Raw genomic sequence first — 20,817 nt, forward strand, 5'->3', positions numbered from 1 at the left:
TTATCAGGGTCATGAAGATCTTTTTTGTACAGTTCTTCTGTGTATTCTTGCCACCTCTTCTTAATATCTTCTGCTTCTGTTAGGTCCATACAATTTCTGTCCTTTATTGTGCCCATCTTTGCAAGAAATGTTCCCTTGGTATCTGATTTTCTTGAAGAGATCTCTAGTCTTTCCCATTCTATTTTTTCTCTGTTTCTTTGCACTGATCCCTGAGGAAGGCTTTCTGATCTCTCCTTGCTATTCTTATGAACTCTGCATTCAAATGGGTATATATTTCCTATTCTCCTTTGCCTTTCACTTCACTTCTTTTCTCAGCTATATGTAAGGCCTCCTCAGACAACCATTTTGCCTTTTTGCATTTCTTTTTCTTGGGGATGTTCTTGATCACTGCTTCCTGTTCAATTTCAAGAACCTCTGTCCATAATTCTTCAGGCATTCTTTCTATCACAGTGTGTGTCTTTGACTGTGTGGATCACAACAAACTGTGAGAAATTCTTAAAGAGACAGGAATAACAGACCATCTTACTTGCCTCCTGAAAAATCTGTATGCAGGTCAAGAAACAACAGTTAGAACTGGACATGTAACAACAGACTGGTTCCAAATTGGGAAAGGAGTATGACAAGGCTGTATATTGTCACCCTGCTTATTTAACTTATATGCAGAGTACATCATGTTTAATGCCAGGCTGGATGAAGCACAAACTAGGATCAAGAATGCTGGGAGAAATATCAATAATCTCAGACACACAGATTTTACCACCCTTATGGCAGAAAGTAAAGAAGAACTAAAGAGCCTCTTGATGAAAGTAAAACAGAAGAGTGAAAAAGTTGGCCTAAAATTCAACATTAAAAAAACTAAGATCATGACATATGGTCCCATCACTTCATGGCAAAGAGATGGAGAAACAATGGAAACAGTGACAGACTTCATTTTCTTGGGCTCCAAGATCACTGCAAGTGGTAACTGCAGCCATGAAATTAAAGATGCTTGCTCCTTGGAAGACAAGCTATTACCAGCCTAGACAGCATATTAAAAAGCAGAGACATTACTTTGCCAGAAAAGTTCTGTCTAGTCAAAGCTATGGTTTTTCCAGTAGTCATGTATGGATGTGAGAGTTGGACTATAAAGAAAGCTGAGCGCTGAAGAATTGATGCTTTTGAACTGTGGTATTGGAGAAGACTCTTGAGAGTCCCTTGGACTGCAAGGAGATCCAAGCAATCAGTCCTAAAGGAAATCAGTCCTGAATATTCATTGGAAGGACTGATGCTAAAGCTGAAACTCCAATCCTTTGGCCACCTGATGCGAAGAACTGACTCATTGGAAAAGTCCCTGATGCTGAGAAAGATTGAAGGCAGAGGGAGAAGGGGATGGCAGAGGATGAGATGGTTAAATGGCATCACTGACTCATATGACAGGAGTTTGAGCAAGTTCCGGGAGTTGGTAACGGACAGGGAAGCCTGTCATGCTGTAGTCCAAGGGGTCACAAAATTCGGACAGGACTGAGTGACTGAAATGAACTGATGAAGTGCTCCTTTCAAGAGTAAGAAAAAAATTTCCTTCTCCAGAGAATCTTCCCAACCCAGAGATTGAACCCAGGTCTCCTACATTGCAGGCAGATTCTTTACCATCTGAGCTACCAGGGAAGCCCTTAAAGAAAAAAAAATTAACTTAGACTAGAAATCCTATATGTGATCTTTTAGGCAATTCTAAATGTCAAAGTTGAAAAAACAACATAGGCAATAATTTTGCACATAACTGTTTGCTTATGGAAAATTTGTTAGACAAATGTGATTTCATTTGTTAGACAAGTTTGATTAATCATGATTTAATAAAATAGTTGGATTTCTTCATGCTTTTCTAGCTAACCTATCATCTTCTGATCCTTCCAGCTCACATCACTTATCTCTTTTTCTGTATGCTCAGCATGTGATACCTAATAAAATTAAATAAATATTGTTTAAAGGATAATAAGAACCATAGTTTAGAATGTTCTTTTAAAATTCAAGGCTCAGGTCAAATCTACTTTTGCTTCTGTAGACTCTCCCAAAGCAACTCTTATCTCATCTTTTTCCATGTGCCTGGTTGGAGAGAAAAGGTGTAAGGGAAACACTGTTTGCTCTTAACTGATTAACAGTCAAGACTAAACACTGTCCTCAAAAATCCCCTTTTCGTATGCAGCTAGATGAGGTTTCCCAGTCTCCCTCATACGAAGTGTGGCCACGTGTCTGAGTTCCCTCCAAGGGTCTGTGAGCACAGTGATGGCTCTGCCTCCAGGCCTGGCCCACATCAGCCTCCCACGCTGGCTGCTCCACGCTCCTCCTCTCTTCCAGCCCACTGAGATGTCGACACCTAGGGCAATCTTGGAAGCCACAGAGTAAATATTCCAAGCTTCCATCAGTATGGAGGAGAGTGGCCCTGCCAACACACACTAAGGACTGTTAAGTGAACAAGAAATACATTTTGATTGTGTGAAGCCACTGAAATTTTGTGTGTTTGTTACTGCAGCCCGGCCTAATACCATATTAGGTACATAAACAAATCAAATTTGGGGTCCAGAAAAATAGGATCACAAGGGAATCTGAGCTACCAAAGTGAAGGCTAACAGAAACAGACTTTCCTTTTGGGCTCACTGAATACCAAAACTAATACTTGGCAAGTGGCAGGTGCCTTGCATAATTTCTCCCATATAATTTTTCTTGGAACCCCTTTCTTGGAAGCCATAATGCCAGGTATTATGATCCCTGTTTAACAGATGAGGGATGTGAAATAGAGAAAGGTAATATAAATTGCACAGCAAGTGAGTGAGAGAACTGAGATTCAAGGCAAATCTGATGAAGTCCAAAGCTTTTGCCCACCCCTTACTGCCTCTGGGGAGATGTCCAGTCCATTGCTCTAGTCCATAGATGTTTAATGGGGGCAAAGAAAGCATCGTATAAGTTGATTTATGTCAGTCTTGTTTTCAGACACTTTGAATGAGCTGCTTATTTTTTTAACCACATAACTGAGGCTGTTTCATGAGAAGTCTCTACCCCTGCAGACTGGGGAATCATCCATCCCACAGGACTAAGTATGAACACAGGTGACTCTGTCAAGAGCCTGGCATGTGGCCTGGTGCCAGGTCAGAGCAGCTGATCCCAGCTTTCATGGCTCTATTTACAGTTCATGGCCTTCCTGGCCTCTGTCATACCCCTCAAAGTGGCTGCCTTGTCTACATTCCTTGGTCATTCTGGGTAAACAGAACACCCTGGCCCACTTATGCAACTTTCAAGAGAGATTTCTAAACATAGAGATGTTTGTAAACCTTCCTTCTCCCACTTGTTTTAATGGAGTGTTGGGGTTTGGAAACCAGTCTCCCAGCTGGGTCATCTTGGGCACATCTCTGGGCTTCAATTTATCCCTCTGCAAAAGAATCTGGTCTGGAGCTGGATATTTAAAACTTCATATCACTAAAGACATCATTTGATATAATAAATGATTTCAAGCACCCTTTAATTTTCTATTAAAAAGAAAAAACTAAGGACATGTCTTATCTTTGGTGCCTAATACAATGCCTGGCACAAAACCAGAGTTCTGTAGATATTTGCTTACAGGATTAGTGTCTCTAAAACTTCCTTAAGCTTGGTAGTCATTCGTGCTTTTTACCAAGTATTTCAAATGCTCTCCTCTCCCAGGCATATGATAGGATGGCTCTGCCAAGTCCCCTCATCACTGCACTAGGCCACTGGACATGTTCTGGCCAGTGAGCTGTGAGAGAAAGGCTAAACACATAGTCTCCAGGGCAAGATCCTCAAACCTTCTGTTTCTGTCCACAGGAAGAAGGCGATGTTCTAGATGGGGGCTATCTGGTCTGCCTGAGTCCTGGAGGGAGGACAGTGGCGTGGAGTCTTAGCTGACTCAACAGATGTGCAGCCGAAGCAGAGGCACACTTTTATTGTTCTAAAGCACTGAGACTTTTATTTATCTACTTATTTATTCTTAGCTGCACTGGGCCTTTGTTGCTGTGTGTGGGCTTTCTCTAGTTGCTGTGAGCAGAGGCTACTCTTCATTCTGGTGTGAGGGCTTCTCATTGCAGCGGCTTCTCTTGTTGAGGAGCACAGGTTCCAGGAGCACTGGCTTCTATAGTTTCAGTTTGCAGACCCTAGAGCTCAGGCTCAGTAGTTATGGCACGGGGACTCAGTTGTCCCGCAGCATGTGGAATCTTCCCTGACCAGGGATCGAACCCATGTCCTTTGCATTGGTAGGCAGGTTCTTACTCATTAAAACCAGGGAAGTCCAATACTGACATTTTGAAGATGTTTATTGTCATAGTGTAATCTGGCCTGTCCCAACGGATTCAGTAAATTAAATCATAATCTAGTGGATTTCTCACTTTAATAACCACTTCCATCTACAGCCTCTAACAAGAATAAACAAAGTAGTGTGATCATATTCAACTGATAGCATTCCTGCCAAAATCAAAGCAATGTGATAATTTCAGTAGCAATGATCACAATAGATAGTTTATTCCACTTAAAAATATAATTTCTGCTAGGTTTTCATTTTTTATTTTAATTAAAATTTTTAAGTGAAGGAGAGTTGATGTATGATGTTTCAGGTATACAGCAAAATGATTCAATTATACATACACACACACACATATATATATATATATATATATAGTTGTTGTTCAGTCACTAAGTTGTGTCCAACTCCCTGCGACTGCAGCACGCCGTGCTTCCCCGTCCTTCACTATCTCCCCGAGTTTGCTCAGATTCATATCCATTGAGTTGGTGATCTATCTAACCATCTCATCCTCTGCTCTCTTCTCCTTTGGCCTGCAATCACCACAATTAGATAATTCATGACTCAGGGATTGCACTTGGGTTTCCTGCATGGTAGGCAGATTCTTTACCATCTGAGCCACCAGGGAAGCCGTATATACATATATATACATATATATATATATGTATATATATATTCTTTTTCAGATTCTTTTCCATTTTAGGTTCTAACACCTCAATTTTCCCTGGGGAAATAGGATATAGAAGAGAGGTAACTAAATAATCAGTGCCAGCATGGCTGGGTTCTGGTGAGGGCTCTCTTCTGGGTAGCAGACTGCCCACTTCTCCCTGTGTCCTCACATAGCTGAAGGAGAACAAGTGAGCTATCTCATGACTTTTATAAGGGCCCTAATACCATTCATGAGGGTTCTACCCTCTTGATTCCATTTATTAATCCCAGTTACCTCCCAAAGACCCTACTTCCTAATACCATCACATTCAGTTCAGTTCAGTCACTCAGTCATGTCCGACTCCTTGTGACCCCATGAATCGCAGCATTCCAGGCCTCCCTGTCCATCACCAACTCCCGGAGTTCACCCAAACTCATGGGCATCGAGTCGATAATGCTATCACATTAGAGGGGAAGATTTCAATATATGAATTTTGGAAGAAATACAAGCATTCACTCCATAACATTCTTTATACATTTCCCTTAGATTTTCCAAATGTCAATATCTTATTAAAATTTTAGAAATTCTTTTCTCTTTTTCTCTGTGTTTTTTGAAACTTTTGAGAATAAGTTGTAGACATATTTCTTTATCCCTAAGTGCTTCAAAGTGTTTTTCCTAAAAACAAAGTTACTCTCTTTTGTAACCACACTACAATTAACAAACTCAGAAAGTTAACATTGAGAGTATGGTGGTGGTGGTTAGTCGCGTCTGACTTTTGCAAACCCATGGACTGTAGCCCATCAGGCTCCTCTGTCCATGGGATTTCCCAGGCAAGAATGCTGGAGTGGGTAGCCATTTCCTTCTCCATGGGGTCTTCCTGACCCCCTGGAGGTCAGGGATTGAACTCACATCTTCGGTATTGCAGGCAGATTCTATACCAATTGAGCAACCAGGGAAGCCTCAAACTATTATCTAATCTATGAACCTTATTCAAAACTTTCCAGTGTCCCAACAATATCCTTTATAACAAAAGAAAATTGCGGCTTACTCATTACACTCAATTGTTATGTCTCTTTGGTCTTAGTTAATCTGGAACAATTTTGTTCAGTCTCCCTATTTCTTTCATAGCACTGACATTTTTTAAATGTGCAGGTCAGTTATTGTGTGGACTGTTCTTCAATTTGGTTATCTATGTTCCCATAGGATTAGATTCAGATTATGCATTTTTGGCAAAAATATCACAGAATGATGTTACAGTCTTCTCAGTGCTTTATGTTAGGAGGCATGTGGTGTCTGCCAATTTTCTCTACTGTAAAGATCCTATTTTCTTCTTTATAATTAAGTAGTTTTGGAGAGATACTTTGAAATTATGTTGATATCCTGTTACTCCTCAAACTGTCACCCACTAGTTTTAGCACTCATGATAACTCTTGCCTGAATCAATTATTGTCATGACTGCCAAGTGGTGATTTTCTAAATCCAATATTTTGTCTGTTTTTATTAGTTGGCTTTCTACTGTAAGGAATATCTTTCCCTTCTTCACCATTTGCTTAGATTCATATAGACTCATACATGTATTCTTTTTTAATTCAGTGAATTACAATCTTTGCTATATTTATTTTGCTGCTCATGTTGTACCATTGGTCACCTCTAGTCATTTTCCATATTTGTTTCAAAACTCATTGTTTTCAGAAGCCTGGTCCAGTCTACTCAGGCCCAGTGAGCATCTCACTTCTTTGTGTGCCCTTGTATTATGAATGTCCCCTTCCTTACACATGTTTCTTTTTGGGTACTTCTTGGTTTCTATTTCCATATTAAATTGTGAGCTCGAGTATAGGGAGAGTGTCTGATTCATCTCTATATCTTCAGTGTTTAGTGCAGTGACTGGTGAAAGGGGGAAACTCAGTTCATCCTTGTTCAGAGCTTGAATGAATGGAAGAAAGAAAAACAGTGCTTAAATTTCTACCAATCTGCCTCAATCCTCTTTTGGGGCACTAGCTCCAACTAGCTAAAAGGAAATCATCTATTAATGTTCGTAGCACGCTACTGTGGGTCTTGCAATAGCAAGGCCAAATCAACGCGGATTAAATTGTTGACATGTAGGAACTTAACATAAACGTTCCCCCCCATCGCAGGGGCTGCCTGCCAACTCTGATCTCATATCCTTACTATTTCTTTACCGTTAATTTGATATGGTTCTGGTTTTCCTGTTGGTTCTTCATTCATTAAGAACCTCTCTTCTCAAAAATAAAATAAAGAGGTGTTATCAACCCTTCCACTGGAGGTGGTGAATTAGTGGAAAGAGTCTGGGCTCTTGATCAAGGGACTTGGGTTAGTTTCCTATCTGTGCAGCTAGATATGTGACTCTGGGTGAGTTATTAACTTTATTAGGTCTTTGTAGCCTTTACTCTGAAACAGAGCTCATAAGACCTGTGATGCAAAGGTATTCTGGGCTCCAAATGAGGTAAGCTCCATGAAATCACTTTGAAATTCTCCTGGAGAATCTGAACCTTTACTTGGTGTTCCATTTTGTCTGAGATGAACCTTCCTGGTCTCTGCTGCCTCTTTATTGAAAAATCCCTCCTTAAGATTCAGAATTCCACTCATATATTGCCTCCTGGCATGTGGCATCCTTGGGTGACATATTGTACCCTTCAGATCTCAGGTTTGTCTTACTACAACAAAAGGGGACACTGGGATATATATTTTCCATCCACAAGCCACACACTGAATTGTTCCCCCTGAACTGTACCTTGATTATATTCATGGTCCTGGCATTTATTTGTATAGATTCTTTGCACGATCCCTCAGTTAAACTTTCAGCTCTTGGACTCTGAACGTATCATTTGGTTCCCAAAGGTTCCCCCTCTCAGGGTAATTCATGCCCCAAAGCCTCATACTTAGGCTGACCTCCTATGTCAAACACTCTTTTCTGGCTCACCCTAACTCAATGGATTTTCCTTAGATTTGAGAAGAAGAAGAAACAAACACAAAAAAATTGTTAGAGATGGACAGGAAGACTGCCCAAACCAGAACATGTGTATTAAAAAGGTAGCAGCTATTTTAATTAGGAATTTACAAATGGAGCCAGATGAGACACATTAAACTTTTCTTTTGGTTGTTCATTCCCAATAAGGAGTAGTCATCCCTTCTACCCTGCCTCTGTAGTGGTAGTAGGTTTACAGTATGCTATAGTGAGAAGGATTTTATAGTTGTTCCCAGGATGGAATGGAGTAATTGATTTGCAATTCTTCCAAGGACACAGAAAGGGGGAATTGGCGGCACCTGTGCCATATTTGTGCCATCCTTGATCTAGTCCAACGTCTTCTACAGTTAATGAATCTTATTGTCATCTTTGGACTAGACGTTCTTTCTGGTCCTTGACGGTTTTACATTCTCAGTGCCTGGTCCCTCCCATTCAGAAGGCACTGTGGGTAAGATGCTCTCCAAAGGTGAGGTATAGCAGGATGATGGATGATTTTTCTGCCACTATGTCACTCCTGAATTTTCATCACCGCATTCCTGATTTGACAAGTGATTTAGCGTCCCAGGCTGGGGAAGGACTGATGGATGAATCGGTCCTCTGTGCATGGCTGTTGGGCAGGAAATTAATAAGAATGCTAGCTGACATGATCTATGGTACTGTAAGCTCATTATGCCTGATTAGCTTCCAGCCTTTCACTCCCTCTGACAGCTACAGGGCCTCAAGGTTTCCAATGGCAACCGTTTCCCTTTCTCTAGCTGATTGCTAGGTCTCTGACCATGAAACCAGACCACCCCCTACCACCACAGACTTGTTAGAGTGGGGACTTTTCTGCATAGTGTTACCTCCTCCTCTTGGCAGTGGGAAGGTAAGCTCCTGGGTTGTCTAAGTGGTGTTGACAGTGAGGCCCTTTGAACTCAGGAAACAAAGTTTGAAGGGGTCAGTTCAGTTCAGTTGATCAAGTTCTTATCAAGCTACTTACTATGTGCTGACATCTGTATTCATTATGGAAGAGGCAATAGAAGGAGACCTCATGAAGCTGAAAATAAGGGAGAAGTATTTTAATTTCTATAGCAAATATTTATGAAATACAGTGGCCCCAAGCACTGTGGTAGGCATTAGGAACAAAGGGTTATGGATAAGTAGATAAAATGAAATAGATGAGAGTGCCATAAATGAATTCAAATCTATATATATTTGAATTTACATATTATTATATGAATATAATTAAATATATATGTTCAAGTGAATTCAAAATGATGTCTAATACATATATATATTCGTATACAAACATACATATATTTATTCATGAATATATTCATACATACATATATTTATGTATATATTCTAAAAGCACCTACTATACCTATTATATCCTCAAAATTGGGTTAACCTCTCTTTGGCATCATCTTTGTCATCCTGAACCCTTGTCACCTCGTTCATACTCCCCAAAAACATACTTTTTTGTACTTTTATTTCAGGTTTTACTTTATTTTGTTTTTCAAATAGCCATAGATTAGCTTACATTTGTCATTTTGTATAAGACATATGGGTTGAGATTTCAGTTTCAGTAGAGATGGGAGAGAAATGAATAGTGAATAAATCTAATTTAGGTAAATATTACTGCCAGTTTTTATAGTAATTATTTTTATGAATATAGATTCTAAACAAATCCACTTGAAAGTGCTATTGATTCTTCTCCCGTGGGCAGCCAAGTGGAGACTTTTGCTATCTTGGTGGAGTAGAAATGAGATAGATTTTAGCTTTAGGGTAAAACTCAAAAGTTACTGAGGCAGAGAGAGCTCTTCCCTGATCCCATTCATGCGGTGAGGCTTTCTGTTACATGAGAAGTGTATTTTCTTTATCAGGCAAGGGTTTATTGGGGCACCTGCTGCAGTAAGAGAGGGTGAGAAAAAAATAACATATTCACTTGCTCACCTGCTCACTGAGGTGGGGACGAGCTTATTCTTTGTATCAGGTGAGGGTATGGATGTGTCCAAGGCTTGGGCCAGAGGGTCAGCTTAGGCGTTTTGCCCACTCTTCTGTAGTGTTAAGTACAGGAGGCATGCTCAATTGAAATTGAGTCTCTAAAAGTCATACAGTGCCATGCAAATTTTAATAATTATTATCTACTACGTAGGGCTTCCCTGGTGGCTCAGATAGTAAAGAATCCACCTGCAATGCGGGAGACCAAGGTTTGATCCCTGGGTTGGGAAGATTCCCTGGAGAAAGGAATGGAAACTTACTCAGTATTCTTGCCTGGTGAATTCCATGGACAGAGGAGCCTGGTGGGCTACAGTCCACAGGGTGGCAAAGAGTCAGACGTGACTGAGTGACTCACACACACACACACACGCACACATACAACCTAGCACATGATCAGCGGGAAATAAAATGGACACACTTCTGCATATCTTTGGGTTGCTGCTGCTGCTGCTAAGTCGCTTCAGTCGTGTCCAACTCTGTGCTACCCCATAGACGGCCATGAGGCTCCCCCATCCCTGTGATTCTCCAGGCAAGAACACTGGAGTGGGTTGCCATTTCCTTCTCCAATGCATGAAAGTGAAAAGTGAAAGGGAAGTCGCTGAGTCTTGTCTGACTCTTAGCGACCCCATGGACTGCGGCCCACCAGGCTCCTCCGTCCATGGGATTTTCCAGGCAAGAGGGCTGGAGTGGGGTGCTATTGCCTTCTCCGATCTTTGGGTTAGGTCTAGTTTAATTTTAGCCTATGGAAAAGGATGAAGTTTTCTTCTTCTCACCATTCGTGGCCAACCACAGGGGACCTCATTAGTGACTAAGTTTGTACTTGCCACACCCCTATTGGCCTAAGTAATAGGGTCTGAAAATGTACATGGCCTTAGAACAATTCAGACATGGATTTAATAGCATTTAAAGGATAATAACCAGGCAGACATGCCCAGCCTCCCTGAAACTGTCTCTCAATGATCTCATAAGAAATTAACATTTGAGGTAGTGGGAAGTGCATTAGTCTGGGCAGATTGTGCAAATCTTAGTCCTTGATTAAAAGGGGGAGCAAAGGGCCTTGATCCTCCGCATTCCTTGGTCTCTTGTCATTAGCAAGACATTCTGGCTCAAGTTCGATTCAATTTGCAAAAGATTTTTCAAATACTTTAAGAGGCTGTTTTTTCCTCTCTTTCTTTCCCAGGGATCGTGGAGGGTGGTGTGGTTTGCTTGCCATGTGAACTCAAGTGAGTCATTCCAAGTCTCTGAAGCTGTTTCCTCATGTATGAAATGGAACTCAAAATCTCTACCCTGTCTACCTCTGAGGTTGTTTGTGGAACTGAGTCAGCAAAGAGAGAGAAGATCCCTTAAAACTCTGTGGAAATATAAGGATTCTTTATTATCAGGGGTTTCTGGAGGGAGTACAAGGAAGGTATGTTGCTGTCTTCACAGATCAACACCAATGTTTTCAAAATCAAGTTGACACATACAAATTAATAGTCCCATCTTGATATGCTCACTGGACAAGAACAAGCACAGACACTAAAGTACCGGCTGACCTGCTCACCCCGGCCCCATCCCACTTCCTGCAAGTGCGTATTTGTGGTTTTGGACAGCTTGCACTGAGAAGTGATCAGCTTTGATTTTCTTTCTTTTTTCCCCACACAGCCATAGATTAGCCTACTTCTGTCATTCTGAATAGATATGAAGACTGAAATGTCAATTTTAATAGTGATGGTGAGAGCAAATTAATATACAGTGAATCTGATTGAGCTCAATATTACTGGCAGCAATTTTATGATGATCATTTGTATGACTATAGAGTTCTAAAGAAATAGAACTTGTAGGTTTCTTGGTGGTTCTCTTTCCCATAGACAGCCAAGCAGAATGTTTTGCTCTGATCCTGGTGGAGTAGAAAGGTGATAGATTTTAGCCTATCTTAGGCTAAAATAGAACTCAGGCAATTCTGAGTTCCAGCCTTGATCAAATTACTTACTTTCTACTTATGTATTATAACAGACCACTTTTTTTGTCAAACATTTTTAGTTGCACTTTCATATCTTACAAATCTTGTTGCTTGCAGGCCTTCTCACTCCTTGAAACAATGAAATTCAGGGCTTTGGGGAGAAGCCCAGTACCTTCATAAAACAACAGAGCTATTGCTCAATTTTGACTTAATGTTAGGCATCTGAGTCCATAGCAAGTTAAAAGTTTAAAGGGAGTTTTTTTGGAGGAAGAATACAGCAGTTAGGATTTGCATTTGGTTTCATGTCACAGAAATCTAGCTAGTAAGACTTTATCCATAGAGTTTTATTTAGTCCGTTTGTGTGTGTGCGTGTGTGTGGGGGTGTGTGTGTGTGTGTGTGGGTGTGTGTTTTCTTACATAACAACAAATCCAGAGGCAGGTAATTCAGAACTAGTGTGGTGGCAACACAATGTTCTTTGGGACCCCATGATGGTTGGTTTTGTGTGTGAACTTGGCTAGACTACTATAGACTATAGTCTCCAATTAACTTAGTGTTGGGAAGGCATTTCCTAGATGCAATTAAAATCTGCAATCAGTTTTCTCTAGGCAAGGAAGATTATCTTAGACAATCTAGGTGGCCCTGATTCAGTCCATTCAGAGCAGATCTTCAAAGCAGAACTGAGGCTTTCCCGAAGAAAGAAAGAATTTCACTATAGATTGCAGCTTTTTCCTGGACCCCAGAGTTTTAGCTCACCTTTCCTGACAAGCTGCCTTACAGGTTTTAGACTTGCCTAGCCTAGACAGCCCCTATGGTTACATAAATCAGTCCTTTGCAATCTAGCTCGCTCTCTGTCACCGTCCCCAACCCCCGGAACTAGTTCTGCTTCTCTATGGAACTGTGCCTGATACAGACCCAGACTCCTACCTTTCTCTGTCACCATCTTTAGTTCTTGCAAGTTGGCTACTGCATGGCTGGGCGTCATGCCTACATTCCTGGCAGGAAGAAGGGGAAAAGAAAAAGGATAGAAACCCAAAACAAACACCAGTCCAAGCCTGTTCTCTTTTAACAAGGAAAACCCTACCCAGAGCCTTCCACTTGTAGCTCATTGGGGAGGACCGAGTCACATGACCAGGACTAGCATAGCAACCTTTGGGTCTGTGGAGGAGAGCACTTTTAACTGGGCACCGACCCTGAATAAAACAGAGGCTCTAGAGTAAGGAAGGACAAGGGAATGGAGATTGGGTTGGCAACTGCAGAGAAGATTTTTAAAATTCCTTTATCATATAAAGAACAAATCCTGAAAGTCTTAGATCACAGTTTCTTCTGTGATAAGCTATAGAAATATTCCTGGCCCCACCTGAGGCAACCAGGCCTTGAAGTAGAAGAACACATGTGTAGGAAATGAGAGCCCTGAGGCCCATGCCTTCCAACTAGAAAGATTCTGGGGAAAAAGAGAGAAATAAGAAAAGCAGGCAGATTGTGCCCTACCTCTCTCTGAACCTCAGCCCAACATAGAGAGAGCATTAGGTGTTAGCTGCCTAGTATGTAGGCAGGCCAAGGCACTGCCCTTGGCCTTATATTTAGGACTCTGAAAGGCGCTACAAATTCGAACTCATTGGGATAGAATAGGGAGACAGAGGGATAACCAGAACTAGTTTTTTCCAAGCCATCCATCTCCCCTGTGTGCTATGAACAGGTGACCCAAATTTCCCACATGACCCTGGCAGGCTTGGAAGGTGATTGAGTTCAGAGGCAGCAAGCTTGCCTTAGGGGCTTCCAAGCTGGTGCTAGTGGTAAAGGACCCATCTGTCAATGTTGGTAGACGTAAGGAACACGGGTTCCATCCCTGGGTCGGAAAGATGTCCTGGAGGAGGGCATGGCAACCCACTCCACTATTCTTGCCTGGAGAATCCCATGGACAGAGGAGCCTGGTGGGCTATGGTCCATAGGACCGCAGAGTCAGACATGACTAAAACAACTTAGCATGCACCCAAGCTTGCTGTAGGACCTGCTGTAATGAGTAAGAAGAGCCAGGGCCAGGATGAAGAGCATGGCGGGGACTGGAGGTGAGGCCTCGGCAGAACCTGAAGTGTCAGAGACAAAGGTATGAACAAGTGCCCCAGGACCTTCAGGAGCTGAGGGGGAATGGGAGGAGGCGGGGAAAGGCATAGAGACCTTGAGTTACTTAGCTTTCACCATTGGTAGCAAAGAAGGGCACTGTCCAGACACAGGGGTAGTTGCCAGAAGTAATAGCAGTGGCCAGTCCAGGGAGCAGCTCTAAACAGTCCCTCCACAGAAGAGGGTGACAATGGTCTCAGTGTCCAGGTCTCGGTCTGCTGCCTTTGGTCTCTCTCCACTAGACAGGAGCAGGAGAAAAGGGCCAAATATGAGTGATTGAGTCAGTTTCACCCAAAGAAAGCTAACTAACCGCAAAGGACTGCTAACTTATTGCATCAGAATGTATGTGCAGCAGACTGGATTAGAATAGTCCTCCCATCCCCACCCCTCAACTGCCCAGGAAATGGACAGTCACTCAGAGTTTAACTCATGAAAGTTAAGGAGAAAATGAACTATATTTCTTTGCACATTAGAATCAGTGTGTAATTTTGCAATCCCCTCCCCCACCATGTAAGATAAAGACGATAATACCTCCTGAGGTGGTGAATGAATCTCTCCCCCTCTGTAAATGCTCAGGTGAGTCATACATGATTAATGGGGTAGCTTAATATTAGTCACCTGTACTGATTGGCAAGCAGGACCTAAACAAAGCAAGGCTTCCTGTCACCCTTGGGATAGCAAAGTAAGGAAGGTGCCCAGGAGCACACATCCCGATCAGATTGTCACATTTTCTACCCCACATGTTCCCCCTCCACCATCACCCATATGTGTTACTTTACCTTGTTTCTTTTCCTTCATAGTGCATCACAATACTGTTTATGTATTTTTATTGTTTATTCTACACCTCTAGAAGGGCAAGAGCCATATCTAATTTCCTGAAAACTTAGGTATATAGTAGACATATATTAACTAATTAGTTAATGATGCCATTGCTTCCTTAGAGCCCTATGAAATCCAAGCATGGCCCATCATACATGGGAGCATTTTCATCAAAGGAAAAATAGCTTTCTCGCTGCAGTCACTATCCACTAATATAATTTGCTAATTTTAATTTAGTTTTCAAAACCAGTGAAAAATTAGCATTTTAATAAATACCAACTTTGAAGTATTTATGAATTGAGATTCATATATGTGATGATCTATTTATTCTTATGTAAAATGCCTGTGTTTTTTTTTACATTTACAATGCCAATGTAACATGAATACCACTTCCAAGAATTCCATATCTAACCTCGCTTTCATTGTGATCTGTTTTCTACATTCTTTCATTACTCTTAGTGTTTTTGTAGGGGAATGAAGCTCTCCTATTAACCTCAGTTCAGTTCAGTTCAGTCGCTCAGTCATGTCCAACTCTTTGCGACCCCATAAACGGCTGCACACCAGGCCTCCCTGTCTATCACTAACTCCCAGGGTCCACCCAAACCCATGTCCATTGAGTCGGTGATGCCATCCAACTATCTCATCCTCTGTCGTCCGCTTCTCCTCCTGCCCTCAATCTTTCTCAGCATCAGGGTCTTTTCAAACGAGGCAGCTCTTCGCATCAGGTGGCCAAAGTATTGGAGTATCAGCTTCAGCATCAGTTCCTTCCAATGAATATTCAGGACTGATCTCCTTTAGGATGGAATGATTGGATCTCCTTGCAGTCCAAGGGACTCTCAAGAGTCTTCTCCAACACCACAGTTCAAAAGCATCAATTCTTCGGTGCTCAGCTTTCTTTATAATCCAACTCTCACATCCATACATGACCACTGGAAAAACCATAGCCTTGACTAGAGGGACCTTTGTTGGCAAAGTAATGTCTCTGCTTTTGAATATGCTATCTAGGTTGGTCATAACTTTCCTTCCAAGGAGTAAGCGTCTTTTAATTTCATTGTTGCAATCACCATCTGCAGTGATTTTGGAGCCCAGAAAAATAAAGTCTGGCACTGGTTCCACTGTTTCCCCATCTATTTGCCAAGAAGTGATGGGACCTGGTGCCATGATCTTCATTTTCTGAATGTTGAGCTTTAAGCCAACTTTTTCACTCTCCTCTTTCATTTTCATTAAGAGGCTCTTTATTTTATTTTATTTTATTTTTTGTTCTTCAATTTTATTTTATTTTTAAACTTTACAAAATTGTATTAGTTTTGCCAAATATCAAAATGAATCCACCACGTTCCCCAAGTTCTTCAATTTCTGCCATAAGGGTGGTGTCATCTGAATATCTGAGGTTATTGATATTTCTCCCAGAAATCTTGATTCTAGCTTGTGCTTCCTCCAGACCAGCGTTTCTCATGATGTACTCTGCATAGAAATTAAATAAGCAGGGTGACAATATACAGCCTTGACATACTCCTTCTTCTATTTGGAACCAGTCTGTTGTTCCATGTCCAGTTCTAACTGTTGCTTCCTGACCTGCATATAGGTTTCTCAAGAGGCAGGTCAGGTGGTCTGGTATTCCCATCTCTTTCAGAATTTCCCACAGTTTATTGTGATCCACACAGTCAAAGGCTTTGGCATAATAAATAAAGCAGAAACAGAAGTTTTTCTGGAACTCGCTTGCTTTTTCCATGATCCAGTGGATGTTGGCAATTTGATCTCTGGTTCCTCTGACTTTTCTAAAACCAACTTGAACATCTGAAGTTCACAGTTCACATATTACTGAAGCCTGCCTTGGATAATTTTCAGCATTACTTTACAAGCGTGTAAGATGAGAGCAATTGTGCAGTAGTTTCAGCATTCTTTGACATTGCCTTTCTTTGGGATTGGAATGAAAACTGACCTTTCCCAGTCCTGTGGCCACTGCTGAGTTTTCCAAATTTGCTGGCATATTGAGTGCAACACTTTCACAGCATCATCTTTCAGGATTTGAAATAGCTCAACTGGAATTCCATCACCTCTACTCGCTTTGTTCATAGTGATGCTTCCTAAGGCCCACTTGATTTCACATTCCAGGATGTCTGGCTCTAGGTGAGTGATCACACCATTGTGATTATCTGTGTCATGAAGGTCTTTTTTGTACAGTTCTTCTGTGTATTCTTGCCACCTCTTCTTAATATCTTCTGCTTTTCTTAGATCCCTACCATTTCTGTCCTTTATTGAGCCCATGTTTGCATGAAATGTTCCCTTGGTATCTCTAATTTTCTTGAAGAGATCTCTAGTCTTTCCCAATCTATTGTTTTCCTCTATTTCTTTGCATTGATCATTGAAGAAGGCTTTCTAATCTCTCCTTGCTATTCTTTGGAACCCTGATTTCAAATGGGTATATCCTTTTGAAATGAGTATATTCCTTTTCTCCTTTGCTTTTCACTTCCCTTCTTTTCACAGTTATTTGTAAGGCCTCCTCAGACAGCCATTTTGCTTTTTTCCATTTCTTTTTCTTGGGGATGGTCTTGATTCCTGTCTCCTGTACAATGTCACACACCTCCATCTGTAGTTTATCAGGCACTCTGTCTATCAGATCTAGTCCCTTAAATCTATTTCTCACTTCCACTGTATAGTCATAAGCGATTTGATTTAGGGTTCAGTTCAGTTCAGTTCAGTCGCTCAGTCGTGTCCGACTCTTTGCAACCCCATGAACTGCAGCACGCCAGGCTCCCTGTCCATCACCAACTCCCGGAGTTCACTCAGACTAATGTCCATCGAGTAGGTTATGCCATCCAGCCATCTCATCCTCTGTCGTCCCCTCTCCTCCTGCCCCTAATCCCTTCCAGCATCAGAGTCTTTTCCAATGTGTCAACTCTTTGCATGAGGTGGCCAAAGTACTAGAGTTTCAGTTTTAGCATGATTTAGGGTAGGACCTGTTAATAGCTTGTAGGAAAGAAGTTCCAGAATGGCTTTCCAGAGTGCTTACTCCAAAGAATATGTGTGTGTATGCATGTGTGGATTTTATATACATACACACTCACACATATATTTGTGTGTGTGTTTTATATACATATACTCTGATGTCTATAATTATCACATAGAGTACATATATTTGAAGTATAGTACTTTATGAATCATGAAGTCAAAGCCAGAAGGCTCCTAAAGTTTATCACTCCAGTTCCCTTGTTTCAGAGTCAAGGAAACTTAAATCCAGAGAGGTCAAGGGATTTTTCAAAGATCAGAATCCTTAGGTGCCAGAGCAGTGCTTTGCATAGCAAGCTCTTGACTTTTGTTTGAGAGCCCTTTCTAGGACTCAGTCTGCCTTCAATAAATGTGTCTTCCATCTGGCTGGGAATTGGGTCCTACAACCAGCCTGAACACTTACCACTCTATTGGAGAGTAATGGTGAAAATACCCAATTTCTTAAACCCTATCAGTGAGGGAGCTCATTTGGAACCCTCTCTGTTAACAGGAAATTTTTGACCTTCTCCTGTAAGCTTCATTATTATTCCAGCAGGAAATTGGAAAGATTCTTATGTCAAAAAGACTGTGCTGGAATGATAAGCCAGATAGAGCTGCTAATGGAGGGTATCTGTGGAGGAAAGCAAGGATAAGGATGGAGGGGTAAAGGGAAGGATGGACAGATATGATGGAGAAATGAGAAGACAAAGAAAGGAGGGAGCCAGTGAAAGATTAGAGGGAAGCAGAGAGACAGATGGACTTAGGGAACATACAAAAAGAAGAAAAGAGAGGAAGAAAGAGAAAAGGGAAGGTGAAGGCAGAGACAAACACAAGATATCCAAAAGCCAGAGGACTTAGAATAAGCTTATTTTTAAAGGGTATATTAGTTCCTTTTCCAGATACCATGTGCAATATATTTTTCTTCAACCTCCAGACACCTTTTCAGGTGAAGTACCTCCATATTTAAAGCATTGGGTCCAATTGCTAACCTAAAAAGTTCAAATAAACACACCATTTTCCTTGAATTTTCAGACTTGTTTGTAGCATACTGGCATCCTGGAAAGAAAGAGATACAGAAGAGAGACAAGGAGAGGAGAGGGTGAGGCGAGACAGGCAGAGCAAAACCAAGAGCTAGGAAAAAAGATAGGTATGATTCAGAAGCTTAGACCAAGAAAGCTACATGAAGAGCTAAGACAGAGACATGTACCATGCAACTCTGCAACTCGACCGCAGAAGTGAAGCATGTGGGGGGCCTGGAATGGGAAACCCTAGAGAATCAAAGGCCAAAAACATGTCTTCCAAGGGTATGGGGTTTTGAGTGGAAGTAGATTTGGACTGTGAGATGGTTCTCTCTTTAAAGAACAGAGTGGAGGGGTTCTTTTCAATACACAAATCTGAAGAAAGAATGGGGGATCTATTTTTTCTAACTTGCTTATACAATACTACAAGCTCTGGAGAGGTTATGAACTGAGTTTTGAGCCCCTGAAACTCATATGTTGAAGGCCTAACTCCCAGTGTGAATGTATTTGAAGATACAGCCTATGGGCAGATAAAAGGTTAAATGAGGTCATACAGTGGGGCCCTGATCTCATAGGACTTATGTCCTCATAAGAAGAAGAGGAGACACCATTTCTTTATTGCTTCTTCATTCCCTCCTTCCTCCTCTCTCTCTCCATACACAGAGGAAAAGTTATCTGAGGACAGAGCAAGAACACAGCCATATGCAAGCAAGGAAGAGATTGTCACCAGAAACTGAATCTGCCCACACCTTGATCTGGGGCTTCTAGACTCTAGAGAAAATTAATGTCTGTTGTTTTAAGCTACCCAGTCTGTGGTATTTTGTTATAGCAGCCTGGGCTGACTAATATAGGCCATATGACATTCAATTAGGTTTTGTCAAATGCCTTTATTTATAGGCATCAAAATTTACAGCCAGACCTGACAAATAGTGGTTCTCAATAAACTTGTGTTGAAAAAGATCAATAGGTAGGTATTTTTACCAGTTTACATGAAGCTAATTATAATGTAATAGCAACAACATTAACATATGAGATAATAAGAAGCTATGTAAATGTTAGTTGATTTTGTATTTGATCCTCACAGTAACTCAAGAGACACAATTACTATTATCCTACCCATTTTACAGATGGGAAAATGGTCTTACCCCTTTCATGCTTCAGTGTACTGAAGGTCCCTCATTAGGTAGGTGTCAGGGCCAGGCTCAAATTCACACCTTTTGGCTTTTTCTGTGGCTCTTTTCCACCAGAAGTGCTTCTTCTTGGGGAAGAAGTTAGAACTCACTTGCTGAAGTTACTGCTTTTTTGAATCTGTCTGAAAAATCTCATGTGTTTCTTCAGAGCTCAATGTGATCATAGCCAGAAATTTTTGGCAAAGATTTTTATCATCACAATATGTTCTGAACGACTAATGGGTTGAAGTGGATGGTGAAGCATGACATCTATCCATAATGCATGGAGGATGGGTCAGGAGGAGCAAGGGGAGGGGTGAGCAAAGCCCCCCTGGAATCAGGAACACTATGTGAACCATTGGAAGTTACATTAAACAGAGAGGAGGAATGTCGAAGTCCTGGAATTGAGAGAAATCTAATACTGGAGCGTCAAGGCAGAGTAATTTAGAAGTTCAGAGCAAGGAAAATAGAAAATGACATCTGATACAAGAAAATGTCTCTGACCTGGACAATAAAATAAAATTAGCCTGCACTGCATGTTGGGAAGGCACGGTTTTAAAGAAAGGGAATTTTGGCAATGGCTAGTGACTTAGCTTTATGCAAGGGAAAAAAAAAATAACTACATAACTATGCTTTTTTTCTTTGACTCCTGGGTGGACAGTTTCAAGTTGCATTTATTGAGCACCTGTCTACCATAGCTATGGCCAAATCAACAATGTTACCTTGTATTGGCTTTCTCACCTTCCTCTTTTTCACATGTGTTTTTCTCCTGCCCCTCATCCCCTTTTTCTGGACTCACTTCATAAATAAACTGCCTGCATTTTTGTCTTGAGTTCTGCCTTTGAGGGAAACCAGACTAAG

General features: G+C 41.3%; 2 long non-coding RNA genes across 2 annotated transcripts in view; one reads left to right on the plus strand and one right to left on the minus strand.

The window, feature by feature from the left end:
- Window positions 1-7,929: 7,929 nt before the first annotated feature.
- On the minus strand, window positions 7,930-12,902 carry LOC129656226 (uncharacterized). Its single transcript, XR_008716277.1, has 3 exons — window positions 12,768-12,902; window positions 8,897-8,953; window positions 7,930-8,524 (listed from the first exon to the last, which is right to left on the minus strand). It is a non-coding gene; the product is annotated as an uncharacterized LOC129656226 (long non-coding RNA).
- A 146-nt stretch (window positions 12,903-13,048) lies between these two features.
- Window positions 13,049-20,817, plus strand: part of LOC129656228 (uncharacterized) — a 41,323-nt gene continuing 33,554 nt past the window's right edge. Inside the window, exon 1 of the long non-coding RNA XR_008716278.1 lies at window positions 13,049-13,947. This is a non-coding gene — a long non-coding RNA (uncharacterized LOC129656228). The remainder of the gene's footprint in view (window positions 13,948-20,817) is intronic.

Source organism: Bubalus kerabau, chromosome 6 (genome assembly GCF_029407905.1).
Source record: "Bubalus kerabau isolate K-KA32 ecotype Philippines breed swamp buffalo chromosome 6, PCC_UOA_SB_1v2, whole genome shotgun sequence".
NCBI classification, from domain to species: domain Eukaryota; kingdom Metazoa; phylum Chordata; class Mammalia; order Artiodactyla; family Bovidae; genus Bubalus; species Bubalus kerabau.